Source organism: Microcaecilia unicolor, chromosome 1 (assembly GCF_901765095.1).
Source record: "Microcaecilia unicolor chromosome 1, aMicUni1.1, whole genome shotgun sequence".
NCBI classification, from domain to species: Eukaryota; Metazoa; Chordata; class Amphibia; order Gymnophiona; family Siphonopidae; genus Microcaecilia; species Microcaecilia unicolor.
This window is the reverse complement of record NC_044031.1, coordinates 594,048,978-594,065,923: the sequence shown is the minus strand read 5'-3', so window position 1 is coordinate 594,065,923 and position 16,946 is coordinate 594,048,978. Positions and strand designations below refer to the sequence as shown.

Here is a 16,946-nt window from a genome sequence, read left to right as displayed (position 1 = left end):
TGCATCTGGTGTAGCTGCTTTTAAGTAGGGCCTCAACTAGAAGCTTTGTAATTTTCTTCTATCTGCCATCAGTATTTGCCAGGCAGAGTATTAAATTATTTTTGTGTATTCTAGTCTATTCCATAAAGGCAGTAGCTAGCATTACCATATTACAATCAGAGGGAGGGAACAGATTTTAATAGGGACCGCCCCTGAGTGTATAACCCCTGACTTGCCTGTGAATAACTTGGATTTTGCCTTCCCAGCCTCTGACCATATCAACTAGGGAAGAGCCCTTTCATGATGAAGCCTTAGTTTGATAGACCCTGAAATTCTACAGACTGTTTACTGTGGGTTGGGGAGTGATCCAGGAAGCATATAGGTGACAGAAGTGGCTTAAGCATCTGTCCTGTTGGTGGTTTGAGGAAATGGGAACTCTGCATCCTTTTGCGGAGAGACTGGGCTAAGTGTGTATTTACTCCAGCAAGGTGACCTGGATTTTATTACATCTTCTGATGATCCTGGAATGTCTGCTGAGCTAAAGGAAGTTCATCAAAGCTGCGGGATTAGAGGATCAAGTACAACTCGGCTGATCCCGATTGTAATTGATCCGCTTGAGTCTCATCACAGCTAACATCAGAACTGTAAGCGATTACTGAAAGGAACTGGTATTCCTTGCTACTCACAATAGTAGATATTGCTTAAAGGAAAGAGTTGGACTTCACTGGAACTTGAGTTGGAGTTAGGAGTATATAGCCTCAGAGACACTTAAATATGTGGATTGCTACCTGTTGGCTCTTACATTTGATCCTTCCTCTCCCACATTGCATTGCATTGCTTTGCCTGAAGACTTAATTTAAGTAAACAGTTGGTTCAGAACATCAACTCTTGGAGTGGACTGGCTTAAAGAGGGAGTGAGAGTTTAGTGAGAATAAGGTTGCTTATGGCCTCCCCGAAAATTCTGTTCCTGTCCCTGGTCCCAAGGAACAAGTATTGTTTATGTAAAAGTTATCCACAGTTTAGGTACACCCTAGATGACCACCTAGGAGCAATACAGAAGCCACATGGTTATATTTGGATCCTGTTAGGTTTAATAGGAATTGTAAAAATTGTTCTTGCAACCCCTGCATTGACACTTCTGTTTTGAAATACAGCACTCTGTGTGCAATTAGCATTGTAGAATGTATAATAGAGGGGGAAGAATGGACTCCCTCACAGGATCATACATCAGTGGCTCTTTAATTGTAGTTACTAGTACAGCAGAAGGAAGTCTGTTTGCTTCATTTCCTCCCTTACCCCAGAGAAATAGATTTTGAATGTTATGCTACATACTTGAATAAGATTGAAGGAATTGAGGGACTGGCTGGTGATGAACTCGGCATGCCTCACGTCAGACAGAGCACTGCTGTTAGCACCACACACACATGAGAGAGAGATTGAAGAGGCCAGCTGGTGTTACGCCAGGAGCAGGACCGCACTGTGTAGCAAACTATAATGCAGAAACTTGAAATTGTGTGCACAATTACTGTTTTTCAAATATTCTCATGGGCAGCTGGAGTGTGGTTTTTTTTTTTTTTTTTGGGGGGGGGGGGCATGCCTCATGGAATTATTTCTAAAACCTTTGACTGGGCTAGGAGAGAAGAGTGGAGAGGTAGTTTGAAAGGAGCAATTTGTATCCGTTTCTATGCTGCAAAACTGTTTCTCCATAGAAATGATTTGGGCTATTCTGGGGGGGAAGGGACGGGTGGGTTTGTCCTTGCAGTCCATGATTCAATTTGGACCATTTTCAAACTGAATTTCACCTTTTTTTCCTCCCATTCTGTTACATTTTTATAGTTGTTTTTGTTCTGACAGACATTTTTGACACCCTTGGTGTAACTTTTCCAACATTCTGTTAGGTTTTTTTTTTCTTTAAAATAAGATGGCAATGCTGCTGCCCCAGAAGACTGGGAAGTTTTTCAGACGCTGCTTCGCCTTTGTCTCTGTGGTATATAATGTGTTGATTCTGGGATGCAGGCTTTGATTGGTGTTGAATCAGCCTGTACTTTGAGTAAGGTGCTATCTAATTCTTCTGGGTCATTCGGTGATAACTCAGAACCAGAGGCAATATCTACAGCTTAAGTAAAATGCTTCCAGATAAAGAATTTTTTACCTGCAGGTTCTGTATTCCTTCTCACATGGCATGTCACAGCGGTGCCCAGGACAGACATATGTTGCTTTCACACTTAAGATGTAGTTACTTTTATAGTGCAGTTTGCTCAGGCTGCAAGTTAGTGACATGCTTGAGGAATTTGCCCTGCTAGAATGCAATGTTAATACCAGATTGTCCTAAATATATAGTATCCCGGTTTTCCCCTTATGGGATGCTACATGTATAACAAAAATATACATGAGATTGCAAAAATACCAGAGTAGCCAACTCTTACAGCTACTGCCAAAAGTGTATATACAGAGCTGTATAGTTTTTAGCCCTTGGGACAAACGAGTAACAGTAACCTCATTGGCTGAAAAAAAAAAACTTATTCAATTTACAGTTTTCACAACTAAAAACCTGTTCTTGCGATTTATAGAATAGTGTCCCTGTATGTGTAAGCTAATTGATAACTATCAGTTAGTGGCACTAATTAAGTTATGCATATAACTTAGTGTGTAATGTGTCAAAGGCCTCCACTGTATGCAAATCTCTCTCATGAATATTCATTGTGGATAGGGTTACCATATTTCCGGATTTACCCGGACTTGTCCAGGCAACCGGGCGGGTTTTGCCAATCTGCCTGTTCGGATTTCTGGGCGGGCGGGCCGTCCTATGCTAGCCTCCCGGCCCTCCCCTCCCCTTTCTACTTTACTGCCCTGGTGGTCTAGTGACCTCTTCTGCCTTTGGGGCAGGAAACAGCCCCCTCTTTCCTGCCCTGAGTGCTGCCCTGCATTCTGTTGCTGATCTCGGGGCTGATTCAAAATAGCCGCCGAGAGTTGAAGCGACCTCGTGAGACTTCAACTCTCGGTGGCCATTTTGAATCGGCGCCGAAATCAGCAACAGGATGCGGGGCAGCAAAGAGGGGACTCTGTCCTGCCCCAAAGAGGTCACTAGACCACCAGGGCAGTAGTAAGGGAAGGGAACATATTGGGTGGCGGGGAGTGGAGGGGGGGGAGGGGAATGTGTGAAAGGGGGCGGAGTGAGGTGTGGTGGGTGCGGGGCATGTGTCCTTTTTTGGGGGGGATCAAATATGGTAACACTAATTGTTGATATCCTGAAAACCTGATTGGCTAGGGTGCCTCCAGGTTCAGGTTTGGGAACCACTTGCACTATAATAACGGTGCACCTAATTTCTATTGCCGCATTTCCTAAGGTAGCATGGCCATGGGAGGAGCACAGGTGAGTCAGGGGCATACCTAGTATTTAGGCACAGTTTTATAAAACACTTGTATGTATGTGCCTAAATGCCAGTAGGTTAACCTTAGAGAGACGAGACGCTACTCTGATCCCCGCTTGATTTTGGTTTGAATACTGTACAGCGCTATCACATTAGAAAGAGACTCCTGACGCAGGCCTGTATGGCCGAAACACAGCTGTGTCGAGTCCCTTTCTCCCTGCTATCCATTGATAAAGTTTATTTTTTAATTTCAACAACTAAGTGTTGACGCCTTACAATTTTTTATATATACTTGGATTTTTTTTTGTGTTCTTTTATTATTATTTTTTTATTTTTTTTCTTATTTTGTCTTTTGTTGGTCCTCTTCGCTGTTTTGTTTGTTGCTATTTTTTGCTAAGACTGGTTTCTTCTGTTTTTTGCACACACACAGTAGGTTTGCGTAAGCATTTACGCCAGCCTTTGACACAAAAATGTGGACTTAAGCTACTATGAGGAACTGCCATGTTAGAACTTGTGCTTAGCACCCTATCTCCATGCCTGTCTTTAGGTATCATTTACTGAATTTACCCCATAGAGTTCTGGCAGCTTTATAAGAGCTGAGTCTAAGAGCTGTGTCTATAAGAGATGCCACATTCTCATCCAGTTTTACAGACTTCCTGAACAGTATCTGTGCAGCTTGAAGAGAATGGTGCCTTTTGTAAATTTGAACCTATCTTGGGCTGGCCTGATAGCCCTGTGGCTAGCACTTCATCCTTTAGCAGTGGACATCCAGGTTGGAGATTTTTCAGGTCCTCTAGAATTTGGGAGGAGGGGGGGGGGGGGAGATGAAGACAAAGGCAGAAAATTCTGCTCAACACACTGGTGCCTAACCCAACATATTGGTAGCTGTGTAGGGCTTTCAGGTGTGTGGGTTTACAACCTTTTTGATTTGGCTGAAAGAAAAGACAGAATCTTGAGAAAAATGTAGTTGTCTTTGTAAGTTGGGGGATAGAGTTAACTCTGGTCTTCTGGTTTGTCCCATTTATCTGAAACCGTTCCATGAGAGACCACAAGAACCAGGGTGCAGGGATGGTAATGAAGTTGATTTGTGGAAGATTAAAAAAAAAAATCTCGGTGGGTATGAAAAATTGCGTGAGCCTGGTTCAAAACAATTTCCAGACACACCAATGCATTTGAGTATTTTCGGAGTAGTTTCCTCCTTTTCAAAACCACAGTTGGCCTGTTATAATCCTGAAATTCCCCACCTCACATGCCACTTCTTATGACCTCTTTGTTCCTTAAGCTCCCTGTAAAATTCCCCTGTATTTTGTCCTTTGGAATTAAATATCATGTGACATTAATAGAGAAGATGTTAATCCACTATCTTGGCAAAATTCCAACTGGGGTAATATAATCTTGATAAAATCTCACTGTAGAGAAGGCATGATTACACTAAAGAAAAAAAAACCAAACAAACTTTTCCACTGCCCTCTGTTACTGTCTGTGGCCTTGATTTAATTGTACAGCAGTTTGGATGGAAGCAATCTACAAGTGATTTACTAATTACAAAACGTGGCATAACTTTATGCACTGAAGTGGCAGGCAGAGGGGAATTTGTCGATTTTAGAGCACGGACCATGTACACACCATCGTATTAAACAGGACTCGGTTTGCTGTACCTGGGAGCTACAGCCAGACTTCTAGTTGAAGGGATAGCTAATTTGTGCACTGGGAACATAACGTAAAAAAGCCACACTGTGTCAGACCAATGGCCCATCTAGCCCAGTATCTTGCTTCCAAAAGTGACCAATCCAAGTTACAAGTACCAGGCAGAAACCCAAATAGTAGCAACATTCCATGCTGCCAATCCCAGGGCATGCAGTGGCTTCCCCATGTCCGTCTCAATAGCAGACTATGGAATTTTCCTCCAGGATCTTGTCCAAACCTTCTTTTTAAATCCAGATACACTAACTGCTGTTACTACATCTTCCAGCAGAGAGTTCGAGAGCTTAACTATTTTTACAGTGAAAAAAAATATTTCCTCCAATTTGTTTTAAGTGTTACCATGTAACTTCATTGAGTGTCCCTAATCTTTGTACTTTTTGAAAAAGTAAAAAAATCAATTCTCCAACTCATTCTGCACCACTTGTAGTCCTTAATATTTCCCCTCATTTGTTTTTCTTCTAAGCTGAACATCCCTAACCTCTTTAGTCTTTCTTCATACAAGATGAGTTCCATCACTTGGTTTAAACAATCGCAACTGTAGTTCGGCTCTCCTACCTTTTACTATGCTGTTTTGACCTTTGCTCCATTTCCTATTATTGTAGTTCTTGGTTTGGTCTAATCCCTGGAGGTAAAGTCTATAAGCAGTTAAAGTAGACCTGGAAAAAAAGCATGGAATGTTGCTACATTTTGGGATCTTGCCAGGTACTTGTGACCTGGATTGGCCACTGTTAGAAACAGGATTGTAGGTTAAATGGACCTTTTTTGTTCTGACCTGGTATAGTCATTCTTGTGTTCTCGGGCAGAATACACAAAATATATGACTACGGGGGGGGGGGGGGGGGGGGGGAGGGAACACCTCTTCCAGTTGATTTTGAGTATGGTTCACAAGTTAAGTATGGTCTATGCAAGTTTTGTAGCAGAGAATTTTACCAGTCATTTAAGTAGAAATAAGATGACACTTTCTTACATTTTACCCTGGTGGGGGGACCCTGTTTGAAAACCTTTTTTGCTTTGTTTTAATTTTTCTGACCTTCTGCCTTTTCAAAGTTGCAGGACTTGGTAGTCTTGACCAAAATTTATAAACTTTCCATCCGTTGCTCTTCTGGCTGCAGTGTAGCTTTTCCCCAGCATCCCTTTGGATATTGTCCTGCTAGCTGGCCACCAGGCTGGTGCAAGGATATTAAGTGCCCTGGGCACACCTTCAGCCTTATACCTTCTCCCCTACTTTTAGGCCCCTTGTCTTCTCTATTATAACCTCACCTACACAACACCTCCCCCCCACAAAAAAAACTGGCTAAATTGGCTGTGTGAAAACAGCTTACACTTCCTGCTGGCAGAAGGACCCTCCATTGTGGTTATTCTGAATTTATACGATTTAAGACCTATTTCATGTTTTGACTGCAGCTGTTCTTTGCTGCTGCTGCCACAGGTGATGGCCTAATGGTAAAGCCGGCACTGGCAGCCACATCCTGCCACTTCTCTGGCCTTTAGCTCTGTCTACTGCTTCTGTTGCAGGAATGGATGCATGAATTTGTGATGCTTCAGGAGTCAGACAGCACACACCAGAATGAGAAAGTAATCTTCTTTATTTGCCAGCAAACAAAGCAGGACATCAGCATTAAGTCTCTTCTTCTCTTTGTGTCTTTCTCTCAGCTCTCTGTGTCTTTGTCTCAGCTGCTTCTCTTCTTATGCTGTCTTCTCCTTCTTCTGTCTGTTCCTTCTGTCCTTCTCTTTCTTCTGAGCTCCTTCTGACGTAAACTGCTTCTGCTCCTACTTAAATAGGGTCCTAAGCCCTCCTCCTAGCCTAGCCCCCTTTACTCCCAATTGGTTAAGAAATTGATTGGCTACCTTGCCTCAACCAATCATTACTTTTGAAATATCAGTTACATAGGTTCCAGACATCCTAAACTGACCTCTGACCTGGGGCCCCTTAAGCCAGACATTTGGTCTCCAGTCTCTTACATGTTATTATGATTGATTTCTCATATTCCTAGTACTAACTGCTAACTAAACTCTGGCATTCATTAAAGGGGTCAAAAGCCAATCTTACTTAATAGCATACATATCAGGTTATTACTTCCAGGAGGCCAGTCCTACACTTAGCTATAATTAATCAAGGAGAAGAGAGCTGACTAGTTCTGACCTCTTCACCTATCAGCTTATACATTGAACCAGCCAGAACTATGGCTAAGTCAAACCACATGTTGATCTCCTCAATGCAGTCCTTGCTTGACCTCTTAAACAGCAGACAAAGAGTAATACAGAATTTAACAGATATTCTACACAGACACAAACCTTATTAATTTACACAGAATACAACATATTCTAAAGTAAGCATCCTTATAACACATATTCTAAATATCAAAAACTTGTAAATACTAATCTATTGCCTCTCTCTCTCTAAATAGTATTTTCTATCTAAGCATTTTTCTATTTAATCCTAAACAAACTGCCTGCCTACAAAACTATTCAGTATGCCTAATAATATACAGCTGTTGAGCTAGCTTTCATTATTCACAAGGGTGAAAGAAATTCCTTTCTCTGACCTTTCTAACCCTTTTGCTCGACAGCTAGAGTTCAATATAATCTGAACCATCTGGCATACCTTCACTTCACTTACAAAGTAAAAGTTGAAATTTGAAATAAGAATTCAATTCAAATACCAAGCTTTTAACAGAATTAACCCTTCATATGATTTCTTATATATATATAATTATGCCATGGCTGCCTCATTCCCCCCTTTGAGACTAAAATCAGCTTATGCAGAGATAAGTCTCACAACTCAAACTCTGGAGATTATAGTGATCCTAATTAGGAATAGACTTGTGAATCACCATTACCCTACTTGTTAAGGTCCGACGGCATACTGCCGAAGCACATGAGGCCAGGAAACAAAACAACAACCCTGCTAAAACTAAGACTATTAGGGAAATGAACAAAGGACGTATCCAGGAGGTCAATGACCACCACCAGGAGGTAAGGTCTAATCCTCCTCGGTAATCCTCCACAGTAAGGCTAGCCAACTGTAGGACTTTATCCATGGCATGCCTAACTACATGCGTCCTATTTATGACAATAGTACAGCACTCTGAAGAATTTAGCACTGTGCAGAGACCACCCTGGGCTGCAAAGAGATAGTCAAGACCCATACGGTTATACCTAGAAACTATACTTAATTCATTAATTTGATCCTGCAATGCATTGACTACCACATTCAGCTCATGAACTAAAACATGGAGTAGGGATTGAAGTCTCCGGGTAGCCATACCTAGTTCAGTAATACCCGCTACCGGGCCTCCAATTGGAATCCAGGCCGTGGCAGAAAGGGCTACAAGTCTCTTTTTAGTCAGAGGATAAGTAGAATTAATATACTGGAGGGCTAATTCAATCGCCTCATCCTCTGTGGCAACGGAGGAGGGTAAGGACAAAGCCTCTCGCTTAGAGCGGTGCGGGGATAGTGGCTTAAGAGGAATAACTTTAGGAAAATAATTCAAGGTTACCAATACACAAAAATTATATGTAGGGGGAAGAATCATGTGGAGGACATTATCACAGAGCCAGTAATGACCAAGGAGAGGGTGAGGAAAGTTCCCAATAAATGTTGGCTCAGGCTGGACAGGGTACTTAGGGTGCCCATAATGCGAGCCCCTATCCCAGGGGAACGAAGACGAAATGGAGACTTTGCACACCATAGGCGCCAATCCCCAATTGTGACAGGCTGCTCATTTGTTAATAACTCTTCATACCCCGGGGACTTATGAAAGTAGAAAATAAGCTTGGACACTATAGTCTTCTCAGTGGTACGCTTAGGAGCCAGATAATCACCTGGGTCATAATCTGCAGGTATGGTAGCAGGGCACATAGGAGTACCTGGAGAAACTACCCACACAGATTCTCCTTTTTCTGGGAGAACATTAGTATAATTACAGGGAATGGGAAGAACAGTTGAGATGCTTCTTGTTAAACAAAACACTCCAGAAGCTGGATAGGGAGACGTAAAAACTGGCCTTAGAGAAGATTCAGAGGGGGAAGTAGCATTATAAAAGGACCACCAAGTATAATCCTGGCTCCAAGGACCTGAACTCGAAAAGTAGGGAGGTATAAGAGCTGGGAGTTGCACAGGGACAGGTACAGCTGGGACATCTGTAGTATAAGGAGAAAATCGGGAACACACAATACAAGGGGAAGTAATCTTTGCCTGGCTAATTAGTTCCTGGACTGAGTGTAACCAAAGGTTGGAGCGAGTTGGGGTATTAGGAACAAGGAGGCAAGGAGTAGAAAACAACAAAAGCATCCAAACTACTAACATTTTCTTTCTTCCTAATCTAAAACAAATACAGCAAACTAATTAAGCAATAATATTTCAACAGTCTGTGCTAATCACAGATTACTCTCATATAGTGTTCTCAGTCTTTGAGTTCTTATACCAGTTGGGATAGACCCTCAACTGACAAGGATCAAGCTTTCAAATTCCAAGAAAGCCAGAATCTGGACAGAAAGAGTCTCAGTATGAAGCCGAAGTTCAGCAGCTCCTGCAGTATGCAGTTGACCCTTCTTTTCAGCTAGTAGATTCTTTGATTCGGGTCAGGCGCAACTTCAATGGCTCCGCTGGATCACTTTCTGCTCTCCACTGTCTAGGCTCCGTCTGATCCGTGCTGGGCTCAGTCTGGTCAGCAGACTTAATTCGAGACCAATGGACCCATGGAGTAATCCCTGCGACCTTCACAGCTGCAGGGGTAGAAAGCAAAACAGTAAAAGGTCCTTTCCATCGGGGCCCCAAAGGCTGGAGCTTCCAGTCTTTCACCCAAACTCTATCCCCTGGCAGGAAGGAATGTACCTGAGCCTGGAAGGGGACAGGGTTTATTTCTCTCACATAAGACTGAAGCTCAGAAATTATCTTACCCAGGAGGGCTACCTGCTCCTGCACCTGGGCAGACCCTAAAATCCCTATGTCTCCCTTAATTCCCTGTAAAATGGCTGGGGGCTTCCCATACACAATTTCAAAGGGAGAGAGGGCTGTTCCTTTAGTTGGGGTGCATCGGAGGCGAAAGAGGGCTAGTGGCAATGCCTGTGGCCATTTCAATTGGGTTTCCTGACAAATCTTTGCTAGGCTATTTTTCAAGGTTCTGTTTGCCCGCTCAACCTGCCCTGAACTCTGGGGACGATAGGCACAATGCAATTTCCAGGTAATGCGCAATGCGCGGGACAGGGCCTGAAGTGTAGCTTCAACAAAGGCGGGACCATTATCTGAACCTATGGCAAGGGGCAGTCCATACCTGGGGATGACATCCCTAAGGAGGGCTCGAGCTACTTCTGTGGCTTTCTCAGTGACTGTAGGATATGCTTCCACCCACCCAGAAAAGGTACAAACCATGACCAAAAGATATCGGAGCCTACCGCTCCTGGGCATTTCTGTGAAGTCTATAACTAGGGACTCAAAGGGTGTTAGTCCTCTAGACTGAACTCCTGGTGGAATACGGGGTCCCTGACGAGCATTATTCTGGGCACAGAGAGTACATCGGGCAGAGGCAGTGGCAACCAGACTATCCAATCCTTCCAGCACCACTACTCGATTGAGTAGGCGGGCTAGTGCTGTTTTCCCTAAGTGTGATAGGTCATGAGCTTGAGACACTACAGGCCAAGCTAGGTGGCGTGGCACCAGAACTCTGGTATCAGGGAGATGTAACCAGCCATCAGGTCTCCTTACTGCACCTTCTTCTTGAGCCCATTTCTCTTCCATTTGGGTATACATAGGTGTCCATTCTTGCAGTCGAATTTGGAACAGGGGAGTCACAGTACTTGCTGGGGGTCCTCGAGCAGCTTCTTTGGCCACCCGATCAGCATGGCGGTTCCCTCGGGCCACTGGAGTATCTATTCTTTGGTGTCCCCTGCAGTGAATGACAGCTACCTTCTTAGGGGCCCACACAGCCTCTAGCAGCTGAAGTATTTCAGGTCCATACTTAACAGGTTGGCCTGCAGCATTTATGAGTCCCTTTTCCTTATACAAAGCTCCATGAGCATGTAGGGTTGTGAAGGCATACTTAGAATCAGTATAAATGTTGGTCACCAGTCCTGCTGCTAACTCCAGAGCTCGTATGAGGGCCACAAGTTCTGCTTTCTGGGCTGAAGTTCCTTGGGGCAGGGCTCTCGCTTCTATCACCTTGTCCTCTGTCACCACAGCATAGCCTGCCAGTCGCTTGGAGTTCTCCACATAACTGCTTCCATCTGTAAAATAAATTACATCTGGGTCCCTCCACGGAACATCTTTAAGATCTGGTCGACTGGAGTACACTTCATCCATAGTTTGGATACAGTCATGATCCGGTGGTCCCTCAGATGCTGGCAAAAGAGTAGCAGGATTGAATGTAGCCACTGTTTCCAGGTGTATCCGTGGATTCTCACACAAGCTGGCTTGGTACTTAACCATGCGGTTATTTGTAAACCAGTGGTTGCCCTTATACTCCATGAGGGTGAGAACTGCATGGGGGACTTTAACAACCAGTTCTTGCCCCAAGGTCAACTTATCAGCTTCCTGGACCAGTAAGGCTGTTGCTGCAATGGCCCTCATGCAGGCTGGCCATCCTTTAGCCACTCCATCCAGCTGTTTAGACAGGTATGCAACAGGCCTCTGCCAGGATCCCATCATCTGGGTCAGCACACCCAGAGCAACCCCCTGTCGCTCGTGGACATACAATGAGAAAGGTTTCTCCACATCAGGAAGGCCTAACGCAGGGGCTTGGAGTAGGGCTTTCTTTATGGCAATGAAGGATTGTTGAGCAGTAGGTCCCCATTCAAATGGTTCCTTTTCACCCCCCTTTGTGGCTTGGTAAAGGGGTTTCGCCATCAATGCAAAATTTGGAATCCAAATTCTGCAAAATCCAGCTGCTCCCAGGAATTCCCTAACTTCTCTTCTGGACTTGGATTGGGGAATTGCAGCTACCGCTTGCTTCCTACTAGCATCCAGTCTCCGACTTCCCTGGGAAATACAAAAGCCCAGATACTTCACTTCTGACTGACAAAGTTGGGCCTTTGAGCGTGAGACCTTATAGCCTGCATCCAAGAGTAGCTCCAGCAATTCTCTGGTAGCCTCAAAACACTCTTCCTGAGTCACTGCTGCAATCAGGAGGTCATCTACATACTGGAGTAAAACTCGCCTGGAAGGCTCAGATTTAAAAGTCTTAAGGTCTTGTCCTAGGGCTGTCCCAAAAATGGTGGGGGAATTCTTGAACCCCTGTGGCAGGCGGGTCCATGTATACTGAAGCTTCCTTCCTGTTACTGGGTTTTCCCATTGAAAGGCAAAAAGCAGCTGACTGGCGGGGGCCACCCGAATACAAAAGAAGGCATCTTTTAGGTCTAGTGTCGTGAAATGGGTAGCTCCAGAAGGTATCAATCCTAACAGGACATATGGATTAGGCACTACAGGGTGTAATGAAATAGTGGATTTGTTAACCACTCGTAAGTCTTGGACTGGCCGGTAGTCCTCAGTCCCTGGCTTCTGAACTGGCAGTAGTGGCGTATTCCATGGAGACTGGCAAGGACGAATAATTCCATGGGATAACAGACGATTCAAATGTGCTTGAATCCCTTCCAGAGCCTTTCTGGGAATTGGGTATTGGCGAAGATGGATTGGCCGGGCACTTGGAAGTAAGTCTACATGTACAGGAGGAATATTTCGGGCCAACCCTGGGGGATTATCTTCTGCCCATACCCCACTGACCTGAAAGCTGTCTGCCAGGGGTAGGTCAACTTGGCCCTGCGACTGATGCAGCCGCCATTCTTCTTCAAGAGGGCAGCAGAAACTCAATATACCCTTAGGGCTGGATGTCGGGGGCCGAAAGGAGACTGAAGTCTGGCCATCAGAGTCAAAGGAAATTTGGGCCCTAAGCTTGGACAGCAGGTCTCGACCTAACAAAGGGATTGGACAGTCTGGCATATACAGGAATTCATGAGTGACTATGTGTGAGCCTAATTGGCATCTACGGGTTGTCAGGAAAGGCCTCCGGTTCTGCACCCCCGTGGCACCCACCACTCGGACAGTTTTTCCAGACACAGGCGCTAATCGCTCCGTCACAACAGAATGTTCAGCTCCTGTATCAATCATAAATGGAATTGAGCGGCTCCCTATAGTTAACTTGACCATAGGTTCCTGGGAGCCCAGTTTGTAGGAACCCGGTCTGTCCTATTTGTCCCATTCTGCCATCTCGGCTATCCCGATGATGTCAGATTCAGGAGGCTCATATCTTCCCTCTCGAACTCGGCCTCGGCTTCCTCGATCTCCTGGTCCCCTTCTCAGTCCCTGGCGCCTCTGGGGGCATTCATCTTTCCAGTGCCCTCTTTCCTTACAATAGGCACACTGGTCCCTCTCCAATCTTGGTCTGGGATTCTCCCCCCTTGGCCGGGATTGATTGAAGGAATCTCGGGGCCTGGCTGGTGGTCCGGGGTCCCACTTTGGCTTCCCATTAGCTAGAGGTCGACCTCGGTTAAGGGTGGAATTAGTAATGGCTGCCGCTAAAAGGTCGGCCTTCTTCTGCATCTTCCGGTCAGCCTCTCGGCGCACCTCCTGATCTCTATTAATGAAAACCTTGGTTGCGATCTCAATTAGCTGGGTGGTATTCATCCCTGCGAATCCCTCCTGACGCTGCAACTTCTTCCGGATATCTGGCATACTCTGGGCCACCAATGCACTATTCACCATTCTCTGGTTTTCTTGGGCTTCAGGGTCAAATGGGGTGTATGTTCTGTAGGCTTCAATTAGTCGCTCTAGAAAGGCCCCAGGGGATTCAGTTGCCCCTTGGAGAATTTCAGAGACCTTTGCCAGATTAATGGGCCTCTTTATGCCTTTCCTCATACCTTCCAGTAAGTCCCGGCAATAGCCAGACAACAGTTCATAGTGCTGCCCATCATTTGGATCCCAATCTGGAGCTGCGCGAGGAAACCGAGCTCTAACCCATCCCTCTGGGTCCTGTGTCCCCCCGGGGACACGCTCTCGCGTGATGGCCTCAGCATTTTGCAAAATCTTCCGCCTCTCCTCAGTTGTGAAGAGGGTCAGGAGAAGTTGTTGACAATCAGTCCAGGTTGGGTTATGGGTGGCCATAATGCTAGCCACTAGGTCCACCACTGCCTGAGGCTTTTCAGTATAAGAGGGGTAATGCGTCTTCCAATTCAGGAGATCGGTGGTTGTGAAGGGTACATACTGATAGGCCTGTGCCTGTATAACCTGACCCTGATTATTAGGATCTGGTCGAGTGGTAGTTACCTGGCGGAGGGGCAGAACTCTCGAGGAGGTGGGAATGGAACCTGAGGTAGAGCTAGGAGCTACCCTCCTATCATGCTCAAAGGTGATTGCAGCGGGTCTAACCCATTCAGTGGAGGTAGGTTGAACCCCTGAGGGATGGGGAGGGGTACTCATAGACTGAGAGGTGGTCACAGGTGATTCAGTCCATTGAAAGGGATGCCGGGCCCCTGATGAGTGGGTAGGGGTATTAGAGGGAGAGGCTGGGCTGTCAGGAGTTGAGGAGTCAGGGAGTGGAACCCAAAACGGGTCTTCAGAGGTTAACAGGAGAGGATTTGGCACAGAAGGGTAGAGGCCAGGTGAAAAGTCCAACCTAGGATGTGGTGGGGTTCGCACAGAAGAGGAACTATCCGGAGAAGCCTGTGCTGGAGAAGCTTGGGCTGGACGGCGTGGATCTCTGGGGGTAGCACGGAACCCCAACAATGGGCCATAAGGTGGTGGCTCAAGATCTGAGGGGTCATCAGAGAGTATGGGTTTCTCAGACAGGGTAGGGGCGGAAGCCACTGATTGGGTGGTAAGCTTCCTAGGGCTCTTTCCCTCTTCTAGTTTAGATTTTCTAATCTTTCTTTGAACACGGCCTAACATGAATTTTACTGGGGATCCCATATAAGTTTTTAACCAGGAGGGAGGGTCAGTCACAAGGCTGTCCCAGGAATCTATATAAGGGAGTTGTTCAGAATATTCTGGTTCTCCTACAACTATGCTGTAGACCTTCCGGATTACTTCAATATCTAAGCTGCCACTAGGGGGCCACCCCACTCCCATAGATGGCCACTCAACTTCACACAAGGTTCTTAGAGTACTTGAGCTTAAAGTCTGTCCATAGTCATTAATTAAAAATCCTTTCTTGAAGTTCTTAAGCATACAGTCTAGGGGGGTAGCAATTTGTCTAGATGATGTCCCACCCATAATGCTTACAGTTACAACACACAAAAAGGGAGGGAATTTTTGAAAGTGCAGTAAGGGGTCTGCACTCTCGAGACACTAGGTAGACAGACAGCAATCGCTTCCTTCCGTTGCTGACCAATTGAACTCGCGTTAATTGGAAATGCAGCTATAAGAAGTCCGCACTCATTAACATTCAGGCATCACACATTCATTCAGTACAGAAAATCCCACCCAACAATTTCAGATTTCTCAGATACAGATAAGCTCAAGCGTTTTCGCTTCTAATCTCCTCTAGATTAGAAGGTACTAGGGCCTTCGCTGAGAGTTGATCAGGCTCTCCTTCCTCAATTTGTTTGAGGGGCTGATTTACAATTTTCTAGCTAGAATTACAATACAGAATACAGAATACATACCCGGCGAATGTTCTCCAGTCTGTTGGGTGCTGGGATTAATGCAGGATTCATCCCACCGCTGCCACCAAGAATTGTTGCAGGAATGGATGCATGAATTTGTGATGCTTCAGGAGTCAGACAGCACACACCAGAATGAGAAAGTAATCTTCTTTATTTGCCAGCAAACAAAGCAGGACATCAGCATTAAGTCTCTTCTTCTCTTTGTGTCTTTCTCTCAGCTCTCTGTGTCTTTGTCTCAGCTGCTTCTCTTCTTATGCTGTCTTCTCCTTCTTCTGTCTGTTCCTTCTGTCCTTCTCTTTCTTCTGAGCTCCTTCTGACGTAAACTGCTTCTGCTCCTACTTAAATAGGGTCCTAAGCCCTCCTCCTAGCCTAGCCCCCTTTACTCCCAATTGGTTAAGAAATTGATTGGCTACCTTGCCTCAACCAATCATTACTTTTGAAATATCAGTTACATAGGTTCCAGACATCCTAAACTGACCTCTGACCTGGGGCCCCTTAAGCCAGACATTTGGTCTCCAGTCTCTTACATGTTATTATGATTGATTTCTCATATTCCTAGTACTAACTGCTAACTAAACTCTGGCATTCATTAAAGGGGTCAAAAGCCAATCTTACTTAATAGCATACATATCAGGTTATTACTTCCAGGAGGCCAGTCCTACACTTAGCTATAATTAATCAAGGAGAAGAGAGCTGACTAGTTCTGACCTCTTCACCTATCAGCTTATACATTGAACCAGCCAGAACTATGGCTAAGTCAAACCACATGTTGATCTCCTCAATGCAGTCCTTGCTTGACCTCTTAAACAGCAGACAAAGAGTAATACAGAATTTAACAGATATTCTACACAGACACAAACCTTATTAATTTACACAGAATACAACATATTCTAAAGTAAGCATCCTTATAACACATATTCTAAATATCAAAAACTTGTAAATACTAATCTATTGCCTCTCTCTCTCTAAATAGTATTTTCTATCTAAGCATTTTTCTATTTAATCCTAAACAAACTGCCTGCCTACAAAACTATTCAGTATGCCTAATAATATACAGCTGTTGAGCTAGCTTTCATTATTCACAAGGGTGAAAGAAATTCCTTTCTCTGACCTTTCTAACCCTTTTGCTCGACAGCTAGAGTTCAATATAATCTGAACCATCTGGCATACCTTCACTTCACTTACAAAGTAAAAGTTGAAATTTGAAATAAGAATTCAATTCAAATACCAAGCTTTTAACAGAATTAACCCTTCATATGATTTCTTATATATATATAATTATGCCATGGCTGCCTCACT

General features: G+C 44.8%; 1 protein-coding gene across 2 annotated transcripts in view; it reads left to right on the top strand.

Annotated features, from left to right (window-relative positions):
- Positions 1 to 16,946, top strand: part of ST3GAL1 (ST3 beta-galactoside alpha-2,3-sialyltransferase 1) — a 239,461-nt gene that overhangs the window by 152,347 nt on the left and 70,168 nt on the right. The window lies entirely within an intron of this gene.